The sequence below is a fragment of the Corvus cornix genome, chromosome 3, assembly GCF_000738735.6.
Source record: "Corvus cornix cornix isolate S_Up_H32 chromosome 3, ASM73873v5, whole genome shotgun sequence".
Lineage (NCBI taxonomy): Eukaryota > Metazoa > Chordata > Aves > Passeriformes > Corvidae > Corvus > Corvus cornix.
This window is the reverse complement of record NC_047056.1, coordinates 67,243,894-67,261,447: the sequence shown is the minus strand read 5'-3', so window position 1 is coordinate 67,261,447 and position 17,554 is coordinate 67,243,894. Positions and strand designations below refer to the sequence as shown.

The 17,554-nt window shown below is 39.0% G+C and overlaps 1 long non-coding RNA gene across 4 annotated transcripts in view; it reads right to left on the bottom strand.

Moving 5' to 3' along the window:
* The window catches only part of LOC104691267, a 78,210-nt gene extending 60,935 nt beyond the window's left edge, over positions 1 to 17,275 (bottom strand). For all 4 annotated transcript variants that reach the window (XR_752118.4, XR_005604287.1, XR_752122.4 and 1 more), the window contains exon 1: positions 16,884 to 17,275. This is a non-coding gene — a long non-coding RNA (uncharacterized LOC104691267). The remainder of the gene's footprint in view (positions 1 to 16,883) is intronic.
* Between the last annotated feature and the right edge of the window lie 279 nt (positions 17,276 to 17,554).

Genomic DNA, 17,554 nt, shown 5'->3' with positions numbered 1-17,554 from the left:
AATCAGTGGATTATAACTAGCAGATTATAGCAATCCTTGACGTCCAGGTAAACCAAAGAAATTAAGTCACTGCAAGATAAGACAAAATATTTTGGAAAAGTTTCAAAGAATAATTTAAAAGGTATTTCTTAAAGACCTGCCTTCCAATTCATGAGAGCTAAACAGGCCAAATATGCACCTTGTTAAAATAGAGCTAGTACTATATTTACATTTTCTGCTCACTATTACTTTGTATTTTAGGGAGGACTCTAGGTAACAAAAGACACAGCAATCAATACTTTCTTATCAAGGAACAATTTTCCTGAATATTAGAAATGCCTGGTAATGGAGTCACTTTGATATAAGCTGGGTAAATCTCATAAGGACATATTCAGTATCAAATGCTGCTTATTAACATGATGTACAAAACCAGGATTTGTCCACTTTGAGTAACAGCTTTCTATAATTGGTTGGTGTGCAGGTAAAGTGGAACCTCTCAAAAACCTCCTGTTCTATCCAGGCAAACTTTCAATAAACCCCTGCAAATACTTTGCAGTTGAAGTTTTGCTTCTACTTCTGCTAGTCTGGTAACTGGTCCCTCTCTGTCTTCTAGACACAGAGTCAACCTCTACATACAATTACCTATTAACACAACTGTGTATCAACTTAATTCATAGTTCAGTGTATTTACCCTCTGCCATCCAGTCCAAATCTCATTAAAATAAATTTAAAAACACCGAAAGCCGCTGATGTTAGTGGAGACTGAGTTAGTTAAGGCCATATTCTCACAGTTCTCTTCATGTTCTTTAGGGTTTCTTTCTTTCTTTCCACGTTCGGTTACTGTATTTTGTTGTGGTTTAACCCCAGCTGGCAACTAAGCACCACACAGCTGCTCACTCACACCCTCAGCAGTGGAATCAGGGAGAGAACTGGAATAGTAAAAGTGAAAAATATTTGTGTGTTGAGATAAAGGCAGTTTAACAGGTGAAGTAAAAGCCACACACACACGCGCAAAACAAAACAAAGAATTCATTCACCACTTCCCATGGGCAGGCAGGTGTTCAGCCATCCCCAGGAAAGCAGGGCTCTATCATGTGTAACCATGACTTAGGAAGACAAACACCATAACTCTGCACATCCCCCTTCCTTGTTCTTCCCCCAGCTTTAAATGATCAGCATGATGCCATATGGAATGAAATGTCCCTGTGGTCAGTTGGGGTCACCTGTCCCCGCTGTGTCTATCCCAACTCCTTGTACACCACCAGCCCCCTCGCTGGTGGGGTGGTGTCTGAAAAGGCCTTGGCTCTGTGTAAGCCCTGCTCAGCAATAATAGAAACATCTCTGTATTATCAACAGTGTTTTCAGCACAAATCCAAAACATAAACTCATACCAGTTACTACAAAGAAAATTAACTCTACCCCAGACAAAACTAGCACATATTTGTTTTTGTTTTACTTTATATGAGTCTCCAGCTTTCTGCTAGAAAGGAGTTTTCAGTCTCCACAGTGTCTCCCCACTTACCGGCAATCAGAATAATGGATCACGTCAAATCTAAAATTTCTCCTGCATTCTCTGCATAACATTTTCAGTGCCAGGGAATATGAAAAGATGTGAATATACATTAAAAGAGATGATCAGTAAAATCTGGCAACATGTTTCTTCTAACAGAATACCCCCCATTCCAATCTATAGAGCAAGCTAGAATTGTATTTTGTACTATATTTTATAATGGTTCTCTTCCAAAACCTCTTTCACCAAAGGGCTGATCATTAAAAGGTAGTGACAAAATTCAAAGCTTCCATTTCTAAAAGAGATATGTAATGGCTGGTACATTTTTTTCAGGTTCCAGAAATAGACATAAGAGATAAAAAAATAATCCACAGGGATCTTTTCTGTCATGACATGTGTACTGGAGAGATTAATTACAAGAGCATAAAAATGGGAAACCTTGTCATTAGAACAGTGCTATTCAGAGCTGTGAAAACTCTGGAAGAAAAAGGGTCTGCAAAGTATTAATTTGAATTTAAACAATTAATTGGCTCATTTATGCTCATGCCTCTTTTTCCAAACACTCTGCTTGTATGAGCATTCACAGGGAACGAGTTTTCTCTCATATGCTCTGTGGACAGTGTCAGAGTTACAATATTGCTGTGAGGAGTCACAGCTACTTTCATAGATTTGTATTTTATTCTCAGCAACAGCCACACCACATTTGCTGGCAAAGAACTTTTTATCCACCAGAACAGCAAACTCAAGAAGGGACGTGAGACTCAACCTGTTTTTTTTCTGATACTTACTGTTATCACCTCTAACTGCGACACACTTGCCGGTGTGTTCCCTACACATTTTCGTGAACGTCTCCTAATACTGATATTAATGTAATGTGATTTTTGTCAAGAAGGTACACGAGGTAACTTGACAATTGTTTTTACTTACTGATGGGAAGCCAATGAAAAACCAATGAAATAGTGAAACATACTTAGACCTTGCAAATATTTACCATGCAAATTCTATTTCTTTCCATTACAGAATTAACTTAAATTCACAGGCACAGAGAACTGGGCTAAAACAGAGCCATGAGATTTCTATTTTCTCTACTTTGCCTTTTCACCCATTTTGGTCCTTAAAATATGAAGTGAAAAGCTGAAGCAACTTAGTTTGTAGAATCAGCTGCAATTTTCAATAGGCCAGGGATTCATCATGAGAAAGTCAGTGCCATTTGACTGTAGGAGAAAATGTCCCCATTCCGGTTCTAGAATAAGACATCTAGAATTACATCTGTGCCAAAAGGTGCTTTCAAGAAAACATCATGATGGACCTCATGCAGTAGAGCATTTAAACACATGCTTAACATTGAGTGGCTGAAAATTCCTACCTGAAGAGAAATATGTTCATTCCTAAAGTTAAGCACATGCACACATTTTTATCAAATGAAGTATCATGTGAAGAGAACATCCAGTCCTGTGAAAACACAAATCTGAGCCTGTACCTTTGGGCACAGGGTTTTTGCCATTTACCCCTCTTTTTTTTTTTTTTTTTCTTTTTATAAAAGAATACAGTTTCACAGAATACAGTGTCAATGAAAGTTAGATATACACACAAAATGGACATCAGCACATTGTTTTCAGCCTGTATATCCCTCTGAATATTGGGGGGGAAAAGCCCAAAACAACAGGTTAATTTACCTGAGCAATAAATCCTCCCAAAGATGTTGCTTTAACTGATGGGAATTTTGAATACTAGTCCAAGATGCCTACAGCCATGGCACATTTAATACATTAAACAAAAATACACAGCTTAAGGGGGAAAAGTGAGTATGTTTTTATTTCTATTAGCCAGAAGATATAATTATCTAAAAGGGTTTTTTTAAAGTCTTTCAAACTAACATTTCTAGGTCAATAGACAAGTTTTGGCTAGAAAGCTTTCATTCAGTAATGGATCAGGATAGTGTCTCCAACCACACTGCCTGTAAAAAAGGTCACAATGCATTTTTATGACCTTCTGCCTCTTTGCCCTGGTATCCAAGGTGCAGTGATACAGAGAGTCTCAAATGACTCATACAGACGGGGTCAAAGCCAAAATGTTTTCAACCTTCCTCAGTCATGCCAGAGCACCACGAGTACCTCTTTCACTCCTTATCTTTCATCTGGTCCAAGAGGTATTGTTTTGCTGTTTTAAAAACAAAGCATAAAGCATGTTATGCCACATTTGTGTAATAGGGGTGTGGTTTTCAGCAATTTTTTTCCTTGTTTTTATGGTGGTTGGTTTGTATTGTTTGCACTGTTTCATGAAAAAAATACTTTTATGTATCATCAAATATTTTTATAATTTTTATCATCATGAACACCATCCCTTTGAATCAACTGTTGGCCTCTCAACTTCTGATGTGAACAGAGTGGATTTTCTCTTCTGAATAGGGATGTTGCTCTCTTAAAGAGTATCAGGTCCTGTTTCTTTAATGTTAGTGTCTTAATTTCCTCATATGACAGAATGCCTGATGGCGATATCTCACATAAAGTGGAGACTAACCATTGTAACACTTGAATAGGGTAGTTTTACTTCTCCCTTTCTCTTCATTATTCTTTCGTCACTTTTTGCTAAATAGAAGTGCTTCTCAGCTTTGTTGTTTCCATGTATAGTGGATTTTCCCTTCTCTCTCCTCTTCGTAGAATCATAGAACCACTGAGGTTGGAAAAGACCTTTAAGAACACTGAGTCCAAGCATTAACCCAGCACTGACAAGCCCATCATTCCCAAGTCCCTAAGTGCCACAGCTTTGCATCTTTTAAATACTTACGGGGATGATGACTCCATCACTTCTCTGGGCAGCCTGTTTCAATTCTTGGCAACCCTTTCCATGAAGAAATTTTTCCTAATATCCAATCTAAACCTTCTTTGGCACAATTTGACTCTGTTTGTTCTTGTCATATCTCTTGTTATGAGGGAAAAGACACTGATCCCCATCTCACTACAGCCTTTTCTCAGGTACCTGGGAGAGAGCAATGAAGTTCCTCCAGAGCTGCTTTTTCTCCAGACATACAATGCGCTTCACATAAGACATGCTCCTAACTCTTCCCCAGTTCCATTGCCCTTCTCTGGACACACTGCAGTACCTCAATATCTTCCTTGTAATGAGGGGCCCAAAACTAAACACAGGATTCAATAAGCTGCTTCATATATTGTCTCTTCCCCTTAGCCCAGCAAAATGCCTTTTAAAATTAAATTAAACCCTATTACCCACCAAAATAAAGTGGTGATGTCCAAACACTTGTTGGAATTGCTTTCAGCTGCTAATAATTGCCAAATTATGCCCAAGTTTTATTTTGGGTATATTAATGGTTGTGAGCCCAAACTATGTCTTTTGCTGTGGCAAGATTTTAGCAGTAGAGGACTGAGTTACAGTGCCCAGGAATGTTCTCTGATGGTCTTTGATCTGTTTTATTATAAGGTACTGAAAAGTAAGTAATCTAGTTCTCTCTGAGACACACTATGCCATTTCAAAGGTGGACTGGCACAAGTTGCCCACAACGACCAGAGAAAACATATGCTTTTGGGCCAAGAAATAGCACCTAAGAAGAATATAATTCCATGCATCCTTGAGCAGCCCCAGTGACAGTAGGTACCTTTCTCTGTCCAGGGACTTGAGCTGAGGCTTTTATGCTCATATCCAGTTACCACAGACCAGACATGGCATGACTGGTTTTACCATATTCATCACATTTACATGAAAATTATATCAAGTCCACATTGCCTCATAAGGTCCATTTAACTCAGCAGACATGTAATCTACTCCAATGGAATAAAGAGCAAGACTGAAATTAAAATGTTTTGTGACATGACAGTGTTCATATCTGCTGTTACTGGTAAAGGAGCAGTAATCTTCTATTAAATTGCAGTGAAATATTTTGGACATTCTATTTTAACTTAGCAGTTTAACTAAGTGTTTTAAGTCCAAGTCTGTTGGGGAATCACAGGCAGGGGAATACACAATATACTCTTTGCTAATAAATGAGCAACAATATTTTTTTATATTTGTGTCAGAATTCTTCACAAATCCCCACTCATCATTTCTGCTTTTGTGTTTCAGAAAGTTATTTGGGGAAATCCAGTATCTGACATGAGAAAAGGAAGAGGGAAAAAGTGGAATTTCCACAAGCTGCTATTCAAACCTTGACTTCTTTGAAGGAAAAACATACAATATTTTACAGCTAGTCATCAGTCTCAATGTTTTTTGCACCTTGAGTTTCGGTCTGGCGCAATTCTTTTATATTGAATTCTTCAACACCTTCTGATCCCCTGTCATTAGGAAGGGTCAGGAAAAGGGAGTGTCTTCAGGGTCTGAAGGCCAGTTTGTGGGAAGAGGAAGATCAAACAGCTAGAGACTTTCCCTAAGTTCAAAGACAGATTGAGAGTGAGCAGAAAAATTACTCAGGGAAATATGGGAAGTTTTATGGTTTTACTAAGTCTACATTTTTTTGTTGTTGTTGTTAAAAATAGAATTAGAAATTATTCTGGAAACTTTATAAAACATACATGTTTGTTTGCTTGTTTCCAATTCTTTGCAAAGCAAAAGACATTTTGAGTGGAAAGGAGGTATTTGGAGAGGGTGAGCTCAGGTTATTGAGGCATGCAAAGAAACCTGGGTTGTTGGAGCCCTTGTGCTTTTAGAGTGCTATGTGATCAACTTTCTGTGAAGGGATAACAGGCTGGAGCAAACTTGCATCCAGAACAAAAAACACAATCACACAAACAAGAGCAAAAGAGTGTATGTTGTACCCATTTACAGGACTCACATGAAAGTCTAAGAGCATATCAGTATGAGCAAAATAAATATTTAGATAAACTGGTAAGATTTGAGGAATAAATCTGCATGTGTGAACCATCCTTCCTTGATAATGGAACCTTGTTATTTACACAACCGTTCTTTACAATTTCAGCCTTCAACTCTTTCTTGTCTCTTTTCACCTGGATTCTATGTAAGTGGGCCTGAAGTTTTCTAGAGAATTTATCCATGAATCTGTACCTAATCCTACACTGGCTTTGATTTGGAAGCCTGGGCCTCATCCACTGGGAGTTTATTCACTTATTTGTAAATACAGTAGTTTTGCAAAACAGTGACAGGAAAATTATCTACACCAATACTTTTCAACAACTGGCATATAATTCTAAATCTCATAGATCTGGTAATACAGCATTCTGTTGGAAACTCATACTAATGATGTCACAGTATTACTTCCAACAGAGAATATATTATCATGTTCTTTAGCAAAATTTTTCCTTGCCATAATTTAAAAAAAAATTTACTAGACTTCTTAAATAAAATAATTTACTAAAAAACTGTAATATTGTTAGGGAAAAAGAAAATGTTTGAAACAAGAATAACAAGACCACCTGTGATCACCAGTTCAGTGTATCACTTCATTTTGATGGTTTCTAAACTAAGTAGTACAAAAATGGTGACATTACAGAGCAAATAGAAAGGTTGTTTTTTTCATTTGCTCTTAAACTTATTTTTTACTTTTTATGTTCTCATTTTAAAAACTTCTGGTTTGCTTTATTCCAAAGTCAGGCTTGAATGAACTTACATTTCTTCCTGCAGTCAATAACAGGAATACTTATAGTAGCTTGTCCTACAAGCTCTTTCATGTCTGCATTATCACTTTATGCGACACGACATAGATTGCTGCTTCATCTTTGCTGGAAAGCACAATCACCAAAACAGTAATTTGCTGTTCTGCAAAAAACTAGGCTTGATATTTCATATCTCCATTTTCTCAGATGACAAACCCTTTTTTGGACCAACAGATGAGTGATTACTCATAACCTGCAATTAAGCATTTATTTCACACGGCAACAGTCCTATATAGGCTTAATCCTCCTTACATTATTTATATGTGAATTCTTTTTGAGATTGTAACCAGTCATGAGGAATTTAGCAGCATTTGGCTGCTAAGCCTCTTCTTTTCTGTCTCCCATTTCTGTTGTTCACACCCAAAGTATGATGAGATTAACCCCTTATTAACTGCACATCTACTGTAGATATGGTTTTGTGTGGAAAAAAACCCCAGAAACCTATAGTGAAACTTGGGAGTAATGGAGTCCTGGCACTAACTGTAGAGCGAGTTAACTGTGCCTGAGTTAAAACAAAGCCATCCCTTTTGCAGGCTGCCATCAGGTACCTTTCTGAAGAGGGAGTCTCTGCTGTTATTCCTGCAGGCACAGTGAATATGTACTGATCCTCTGCTGCTGCAGCTTTTGTTTCCAGGCCTTCATTTTCAATGGTTGCCATAGAATCTCTGCATTATCATATGAAAAGACACACACACAGACACACACACACACACAAAACAACCAAAAGCCTGTTGCTAAAGCCATGAACACTTTTTAATTTTCACGTAAAAGGAAAAATTGTCTGGAAGTGAAATGGTCTCTGAGACAGAAGTTTTCTTCAGCTCTCCTCCTGTCTTTCTCCTTAGAGATGACTTGATTCCTGTTTAACTTTTAGCTACATAAACTCCTTACTGGATCTTCCTGACTGCCATAACAATTACAGGCTATTTATCCACGAAAGTGGTTTTAATTGCCTCTTAAGCCAAGGGATAGCCATGTATTTTTCTTGCCTAATTTGTTATGCAGGCTGTCCTGTTTTAGCATGCATTTGACTTGAAGATTTCAGTGTCCAATTCCCAGAGTCTGGCTTCAAAACAGACATGAAGAACTACTGAAAACTGAAAAATAAACACATAGTCCTTGGTATACAAACTTCTTTTTTATTACAGAACTGTTAATTTGCTGTAAATAGAGGAAGTATTTGTTATTGGGGATGAGATGCCCTGGAAAAAGACGTATTTTTCCATATAGTCATTTAAACAATGAACCCCAACCCCATTTATGAAGGCAATGTGCTGGAGAAATCACACTCCAATTAATGGAGCTACAAAATAATTTCTGCTGTTTCCTTGTTTACTTCATCATAAAAGATGTAAAGAGAAGAAATTTTTTAATCTTGGGGTTTTGATAAAAAAGAGAAGCTTTGTTTTGAAAGACCACACATGATGTATATTTATAAGAATACCTCCAAAAACTGATAAGGCAACATAATATAAACACCTCACTGCATCATCATGTAAATGAGTGAATTTCTAATTCCTTGAATTCTACTAACTTCAGGAAGATCAGGATTTTTCATAAGGAAAATGGAATGGTTCCCCATATCCCTGCAACTTGTTTTGAGCATATACGATACTGTCATGTGTATACAGCATGGATGCAAGAATACTTTTGCACCCTCTTCCCTATTGTCTACCCAGGGAATGGTGATGAAAATTGGGAATAAGGAAAAATTGTTAAGAAAATTCACACTTTTCTGACAGAACTTCTCTGATGAACAGCTATTTAATAATACACAAATGTAGATATTCCATATATATATATATATATATATATAAATCTCCCTGGAATTATCTTTAGAGAAGCACCCAAAATACATAATCTTGTTCCCTAAACTTCATTAAATATCCTTTTCTTCTCTTGAAGCTATATTTTATGTCTTTGTTTCATTCCTTTCACACTACTTCAAATAATTCCACAAGTATAGAGCAACAAACAAACTTTACTTTCTGGCTAAAAATGGAAAGTTCCATTGCATTCCAATCACATACACATCAAGATTTTGTAGTCTCTGATTACTATTTTTCTTCTCTGCTGATAATTTCAATGTCTTGCCTGTTTATTGCTCTCTGAGCATGGCAGAAAAAGAGGGTAATGACTTGGCCTCTGTGCATCTCCAGCACACAAAGTCAGAAGCTCTTTGCTCCAACTCTCATTGCTTTTGCCTGCAGTAGTAAAGAGCTGGAGACAAAATGTTTTATAAGAAACGTAAAATGACACAGTGAAAACCATGAAACACGAACAGAGAAGTAATTTGAAAAGGCAAAACTATGGAATGGCTGAGAGACAGAGGGCAAGCTTATGACCTCGGATCAGAGGCAAGGTCAACAAGTGGATATGAGGGTAGGCATCTGCTATAGAGTGCTCAGTAAAGACAAGTAAATGGGAAAATACTTCTTTAAACTACTGGAGGAAGCCCTGTGATTACATGTGCTAGTTCTCATTGAAGACAGCTGAAGTTAGCCCTGCTTCGAAAAAGTTTAGTCCAGATGACCTTCTGAGATCCATTCAAACATAAATTATTCTATGATTTCTTTCCCATGAAGTGGAAAAAAAGTCATATTTTTGTATTCTTTTCTGTGCTGAGTTTTAGAAGATAACTCACTGGCAACCAAACATCATTAAACTGCAGTCATCTCTAGAGACCAGACCTCTAACCTCAGAGTAATTACCATGAAGAACAAACCAGAACACTGTAAATGAGACCAGATTATTCAGAGCATGGCACATCTTCACCTTTAGAAGGCATGCCTAGCTTTCTTGGGACTGCAGCCATCAATACTATTATCTGGAACTTGTCTTACATGCCCTGTATGCATGACAGCTTTGTTATACCTGCAGTGGGATGGAATTTTCTTATCTGAGCTTTAAGGATTTAACTGACAGAAATTAAACTTTGCCTCTTGTGTCATGTGAAACAAATTTTCAAATGCTCAGTAAAACAGGATGAATCTACATTAGCATGTTAGTGCATTTTTTAAGGCATAGCTTGTCCATCCTGAGCTACAATGAATAATTTTTTTTTGTATCACAGCAGACTCAGAGTAGCTGAACTAAATTTGGGGTTGGATGAAGCCAGGACAAAATGTTTTCTTCAGGATTTCCTCTCCTTCTTTTTAAATTACAATGCAAATTGATCCACAGGGTTAGACACAGCTAATTCTAAGTAACTCCCACTACAAAAATGTGTGGCACAGACACCTGGTGTTCAGCTCTCTGTTCATTCCACACACCCTTTTTGCCAGGACTGCACACTTGCTAATGGGGACATAAGTTTTAATAAAAACTAAATGTCTACTTATTGGTGAACAACTTCATGAAGTTTTAAGCATCACAATTGTATATGCTTGAGTTTGAAAACTCTAAAGATGGTGTGATGAGGAAAAATATCCATAGTGGTTAAATAGTATTGTCACAAAATGCTGGCATATTTGGCTGCAGGCATATGAATATAATTTGCATGTTTATGTTCTTGTATTTCTGTGAAATATTGATATTTTATTTTTCCTGGAAATATTTCTGCTACTAGAAAGCACTGGGCAGAACTATAACTATGAAACTGACATTTTTTTCACTTTTCAGGTATCACAGCTCCATCTGCTTTACAGGAGTCTAATACTTGCAATATTGGTCTTGTTTGACTACACTGTTTATTACACTACATGTACAGAGCCATTAAAAGTTAAAAATATCTTTATTTTTGCTTTGTCTCTATAAGAATTTGCATACAAGGTTCATATCACAATATCTGAAAAGCTTTAAATGGTATCATATCCTTCACCTGTAAAATCAGAAGCATTTGTTTGACCATAGATAATTTCCTACAACACAAAAGGTAAAATGTAAAGCCCATTATGCTGATAGTTTACAACCCTATGAATAATATGACACAACACTGGGAAAATGGGAATCTTCTTCCTAAACAGATGTCAAGACTTATTTTTTACAGGTATTCAGCATTTAGTAGTACACTCAGTGGTGTTGAATCTGGAAAAGTATGCACACCACAAAGGGCTAATCAGTGAGCAGACATTCTTGAACTCTTAAATTCAGCTGCATTTCCTTCATCAACTCCAACTTGACTCCAACCGAATAAAAGTCCTTTCTGCCTTTGTAGAGCACAAAGCCTGGTTCATTTCTGCCATTCTTCTTTTCACTTCACCTGCCTTCTGTATCCTCTGTCTCTTGCCTTTACGAAGTCCAGTCCATCCTTCTTTTATTCAATGTGAGGCATCACTCAAAGTACCCCTGTTGCTGTTGCACCTACTGCACGAAGAACAGAGGGACTCAGAAAAGCGCTACTGAGATTTAATCCAAACATTACTGGGGTGTCTGCATAGACCAAAACCTGCTCAAAAGAGATGTGAACTTCTGTCTTCTAAGCAAAGCTGCATCAATCTTACTGCCATCAGCAACTCAGAGCTGGGGGGAAAGCAGAGCATGTCACAACCTCCATCTCTCACATCCTCTCAGGAGCAGCAACTAAAGCAAACCCAGCGCTTTAAGTTTCAGTGTTACAGACTCCCTTGTTTTTCCACCACATTCTCGTCTTTGGTAGGACCATCCAGGTCCCAAATACTAATATCTGGCATAAAAATGAAGTGATTTTATATCACCCGTCCAAGAGCACTGGCTTTAAGAATGACCTTAATAATCTTTTTTTTTTTTTTTTTTTTAGTTCCTGCTGGATTAATATTTACCCAGGAAACTATTGCTTCTATGTGATTTTAACTGTACCTGTTTACAGTCCTACCTACTGTTAAAAGATTTTTGGAAAAGTGAGTAGGGATGAACAGAAAAAACAAGGAATCTTTAATTAACTAAACAAACATTAAAAATATGTAGTTTAAATTATTATTCAAACACAAAATGTTTCTCTTCATCCTGTGTGACAGCACAGTTTAGGATGGAATTAAAGGCTTGCTAGTGCTCTATCTCTTCCCAACACTGATGTGTATCATATGGCCCCAGAGGCAGAGGACATTCCTAAGCAGAGCCAGCAGCTGCATAAAAGGTTCATCCAAAGCAGAAGCAGCTGCATGTCTTCATAAACACTGGACACCAGCACTGTTTTCCAAATCTGGCTTCACTATTCCCAGCTGAGGAACTTCCGACCCATGCTCTTGAGATCTGTATTTCCATCCCCTCCCACCTCTCTTGCAAGTTCTCTAGTGCCAGTTTAATTACTTCTGTTGCTATATTCTTGTTTACATGTTTCCATCTCTTTCCACAGCCCTCTAGTACTTTCTGAATTTTTCTAACTAAACAGTTTCCATTCAGTTTCTAGCTACCATTTAACTTATCTGTAGCTATGCATTTAGGAAAAAAACAAAAACAAAAGAACTGCCTATGTTTCACATATATGACAGAGAAATGGAAAACTGCATTTGTATATCTTGAACCTTAGCTAGAACCTCTAGGTGCTTTGGCAGCATGCAAAATAGTAAATTAAACACAATGGTTTCTAAAGATAAGTTCAAATGATGAGTAGGAATAAAGCAGGTTATTTAAAAGACTCTGCCAGATCAAAGGTGATGTTTACTCGTGAATGCAGATTGCAGTTGTTGTCTGTGGTGTGTGAGAACACTAAAATTCGGATCTGCAAAACAGCACCTGCAGTTTATGATTACCATGGTTTCACCCCAGTCAACAGCCAAGCCCCACAGAGGCATTCACTGTCCCACCAGCAGGACTGGGGACAGAATCAGAAGGGTAAAACTTTCATCTCAAGTCATGGGTTGAGATGAAGGCAGTTTAACAGGGAAAGCAAAAGCTGCACACACAAGCAAAGCAAACCAAGGAATTGCTTCACTGCTTCCCATGTGCCGGTGCAGGAGAGCAGGGCCCCATCATGCATAACAGTGCCTTGGGAAGACAAACACCGTCACTCCAAATATTCCTCCCTTCTTCCCCCTACTTTGTATACAGAGCATGAGGTCATATGGTCTGGAATATCCCTTCAGTCAGTTGGTAACTGTGTTAGATGAGAAATGACAGAAAAGATAACACTTAGGCCTGAAAAAATCTAATTTTTGGGTGGTTTTCAAGGTTCTGTACAGTGCTAAGGACCACTGTAATTTTTCTCCAGGCTACATACCATTTCTTTCTTTAAACCCCACATTTGGCAAATTGCACCTTTGATGGTTCTTCATCTTGCAAGCAGTCTAATAGTCCCCATGATTAAGAACATTAGAGCCTCAGGAAGCAGTAAGAAATGATCAGTTCACTAAGGTGAGTCCATCCACAAGACAAATTAATGAATCCCACGCAGTCTATGAAATAACTGAAGGGCACATAGCAGTGGATGTGTGAGAGTGATTCTCTCTCCCTTTACAGATAACAGTTTTTAAATTCTTCCGGAAGCCCAGAAAATGATGCTCAGTACCAATGTTTAAAATAAAGAATTCATCAGGAAAACTATGGGTTTGTTGGCCTCTGAAACCTTTGAGAAAGGGTAGTTTTGTCTTTGAAGTTGTCATGCCTTGTGCATTATAATTACTTCCTTGTTGACTTCCATGTTCACCATACAGGTTAGGCCAGCCTGGAGGACAAGGGAAAACTTAGAATTACAGTACTGTGAACACAGCAATGGCTGTCAGCACAGCATCTTTTCCACTTATATTGAAGCCCTGCTGCAATTTGACTTCATTAATTTGACTTAGTTAAGGCTATATTTGGAGAATTTCAAGGTTTTTTCCACTAATAAAGGAAGAGAGACATTTACTTGCCTCAAAGCTAAGCACTACACTATTGTGACAGGGCTAGTCACAATTAGGTCTGTCAAAGGGCATGGGAGAGGAAGAAGGTGTACAGCCAGTCTAGGCATAAGTGATGGGAGTGCTGCCTGTTGGGGTCCCTCCCCCGCCGTGTAGCCCTGGGAGAGGGCACAGACACGGGGTTTCCCTGCCCCTGCTCAGCCTCGTTCCCATTGGTTGGTTTGTGTTCCCTGCGCGGGCAGAAGGACCCTTGGTCCCGTGACTGGAACAGTTCCTCGGGAGAGCTCCGGCCATGCGGCTGGAGAAATAAACATCTCTGAAACAGCTATCAAGAATCTGTCTGTCCATATATATTTCCTTTCCACGGGACTCCTGGTTTGGTATATGCATGTTGCAGGATCCCCACTGCAACAGCTGCCCACCAAGAGCAGTGTCCTGGCCTGGGCACCTGTCAGACCTGTCTGCACCAAAAGCCAGATCTACAACCTCTGCATAAGGACTAGTAAAGGACTTTCAGTCCTAGTGAGCAGAAATCATGTCAGATAACCAGATGCTGAGGTGAGTAATTAGTAGCTATTATGGGTTTTTTTCACCTTAATTTTTTATTTTCTTTGGGGAGGTGTTGACAATAAGGTACAAGGTCTGACGTGGTTGGATGTTTTTGCAGGGTTAAAAGACACCAGTGATGTGATTTGTTAAAAATCTTTTGACAAGGAGTCTGAAACTTTCTGAATGTAACAGACCTTGATGCATTCCTCTTTGTCCCTCTCCCCTCTCCAGAGTGGTCTGTCCATGTACAATCTTGCAATTACAGTTTGAAACCTCTTAGGAAATACATTTACACAGAATACAATTTCTGTCCCCTACTGAGGATATGGTACAACATACAACTCTGAGGTAAGCCCAGATATGGTGTAACAACACACTGGCAAGGAGAACTATATGGACAGGACTGCTAGAAATCTTCCCACTCACTGTGGAGTGGAGGCATGCACACAAGCAGTATTCATGGCATATCCAAGACCCCATGAACATGCTATATCCCTTTGTGCTGATTTGCTCTTCTGACCATGTCCTTAGAGATGCTTCTTACATGTGGGATTAGAAGGATCACTGGTTACTAGCTTATTGCCAGATGCAGTTCAAGCCATTGGCCATCAGCTGTCTCAGAAACTTTCCCGTTGTATGAAAGCCAAAATGTTTGAAAGAGTGCTCAGATCAAACAGCTCAAATATCTACGTACCTGGAGATAAGGACAGTTCTTCTGAAGGAGGAATGTTGAGAGACGTACTTTTCAATTTCATCAGAACCACTTTGGCACCTTGCACTGTTTTTTGAGAGCCTTACATAGTACCACTTTGGTGCCTTGTTTTACTAGCCAGCTGGGAGAGATATGGAACTTGAGCCTTTTACAATACTGGCGCTGATTAGCAAAAGATGAAGACACTTAACTGTTTTTTGAAGCTAAAAATAAATGAGACAACAAAACCAGGAGTTATGTGTCTACAGCAGAAAGAAACCTAAATTAAACCCTCACCCAGAGCAGCACTGCCAAAAGCAATCTCAAGAATTTTGTGATTTGTGAATATCTGGGAGTCACTGTGAGATTTGCAAAACAGATTCCCTAATTATTTTGGAAAATGAAATGTATTTCTGATGGCTGTCAGCCTGGATGCCTGGCTGAACCATTCCCAGCACCCATGAGGGCACCATGAGGACAGGAACAATCACAGATGGGCTTGGAAGGTGTTGATCAAAGCTTCTTTGGCTGGCTAGCAAAAATGCTCAGGTGCTTCAAGAGCATCTCAGAAACATGTGAAACATGGAGGGGAAAGCCAATTTCTTTCATAACACTTGTCTCCTTTTGACTTTCTTGTAGATTTGCCTATTCCTTGCATATTCCTATATCTATGTGCATGTCCAAGCTTAGCAAACATAAGTGTTTCATCAACAGCATTAAAAAATAGGACAAAATCTTTAAAAATCATAGTCATCTGATTTTCTCAAATCTCACCACCATCATGCATAGTGTTCTAGGTTATCTTTTTCTCTTTTTTTTGTCAGCCATAATCAGAATCACAGAGTATTTTGTGTTGGAAGAGACCCAAGGATCATCAAGTCCAATGAAGGACACCCCAAGAGTCACACCATGTGCCTGAAATGCTTTGTAAATTCTGTCAGGCTGATGCTGTGGCTATGTCCCTGGGGAGTCTGTTCCAGTGCCCAGCCACTGGTCTGGGTGAAGAATCTTTTTCTAATATCCAACCTAAACCTCCCCTGGCACAACTTCAGGTCCTGTCACTGGTCACCGCAAAGATTGGTGTCTGCTCCTCCTCTTCCCCTCACGAGGAAGTTGTAACTGCAATGATGTCTCCCCTCAGTCTCCTCTCCTCCAGGCTGAACAGACCAAGTGGCCTCAGCTGCTCCTTGTACAGCTTCCCCTCAAGGCCCTTCACCATCTTTGTAGCCCTGCTTTGGATACTCTCTAATAGATTTATATCTTTTTTATATTGTGGCACCCAAAACTGCACACAGGACTTGAGGTGAAGCCACTTCAGTGCAGAGCAGAGCAGGACAGTGCCCTCCCTTGCCTGGCTGGCAATGCTGTGCCTGATGCACACCAGATTATCACATCTGTAAAAGACTAAGTTAATGTCTGAGAAGAGCTGCCTTTAAACCACCTCCTCCTGTTTCTAACACATAGACCCATGTAAACATACAAACACATGGACATCAGCTAGGATGCTGTAGTGAGAGCAGCTTTAGTCCTGCACATGTGATTGCACTTACTCCTGTGCTATCAAAAAATCAAAATAATAGGACAAAATGAAATATACTTATGAAACCAAAAGGGGAAGGATTTTGGGAGAAGGAGTTGGGGATGAATGAGGGAAAATCAGGAATGAGATATTTGGGGCAAGGGAAACATCTGGGTATTTTTGCCAAAGAAAGCAAAATTAAGTCAAAAACATTCATCAGGATAAGCAATGTATTAGAAGTACATAAGTAATACCTCACCTAAATCTTTTCCTGGCTTCCAGTGCTGTTGGAAAACATTAGTTCTTCTCCATCATGTCTGGTAAACACATTCTTGAGGGAGAAGGAGGGCAGTGAAGAAAAAAAAAGAAGAGCAGAGAGTGAACTTAATCTTGGAATCCTGAAAAAGTCGCCTGTGTGCTTTTTCTAGCCTCTGGTACAGCAAACCAGGTTGCCATGGTAAAATGGGTCAGAGCAGTAAGCAAGTTAGCTTGTGCAACAAAATCAGGCTCCTGGTGCAGTGATGGGAGGCAGAGGCCAAAGCACACAGTAATCTAGAGCTGAATCTAGGTCACTGGGGTGCTTTGTAGCTGCAGCTGTCCGTGTGGGACTGTGATCTCCGGCAGGGCTCACAAAACCGTCCTGACGGCTGGGCTCCTGCTCAACGGTTACGGGTGTACTGGGGGAGCTGTTGTTGCTTTGTCTCCTTCAAAAACAAATTATAATTTTAGATTTTAAATTATGGATGCATATGCAGGCAGCATGTGTCTGAGTGTGTATTATGTATGCACATTTATTTTAAAATAAGACATACTCAGCAGGCACATGGCCCATATTTTGGGAACCCATTACACAAATTAACATTCACACTCCAAATGATCATTATCACGTATTTATGGGAACTGTGCATCCCACTCCATGAAGGCTATAAA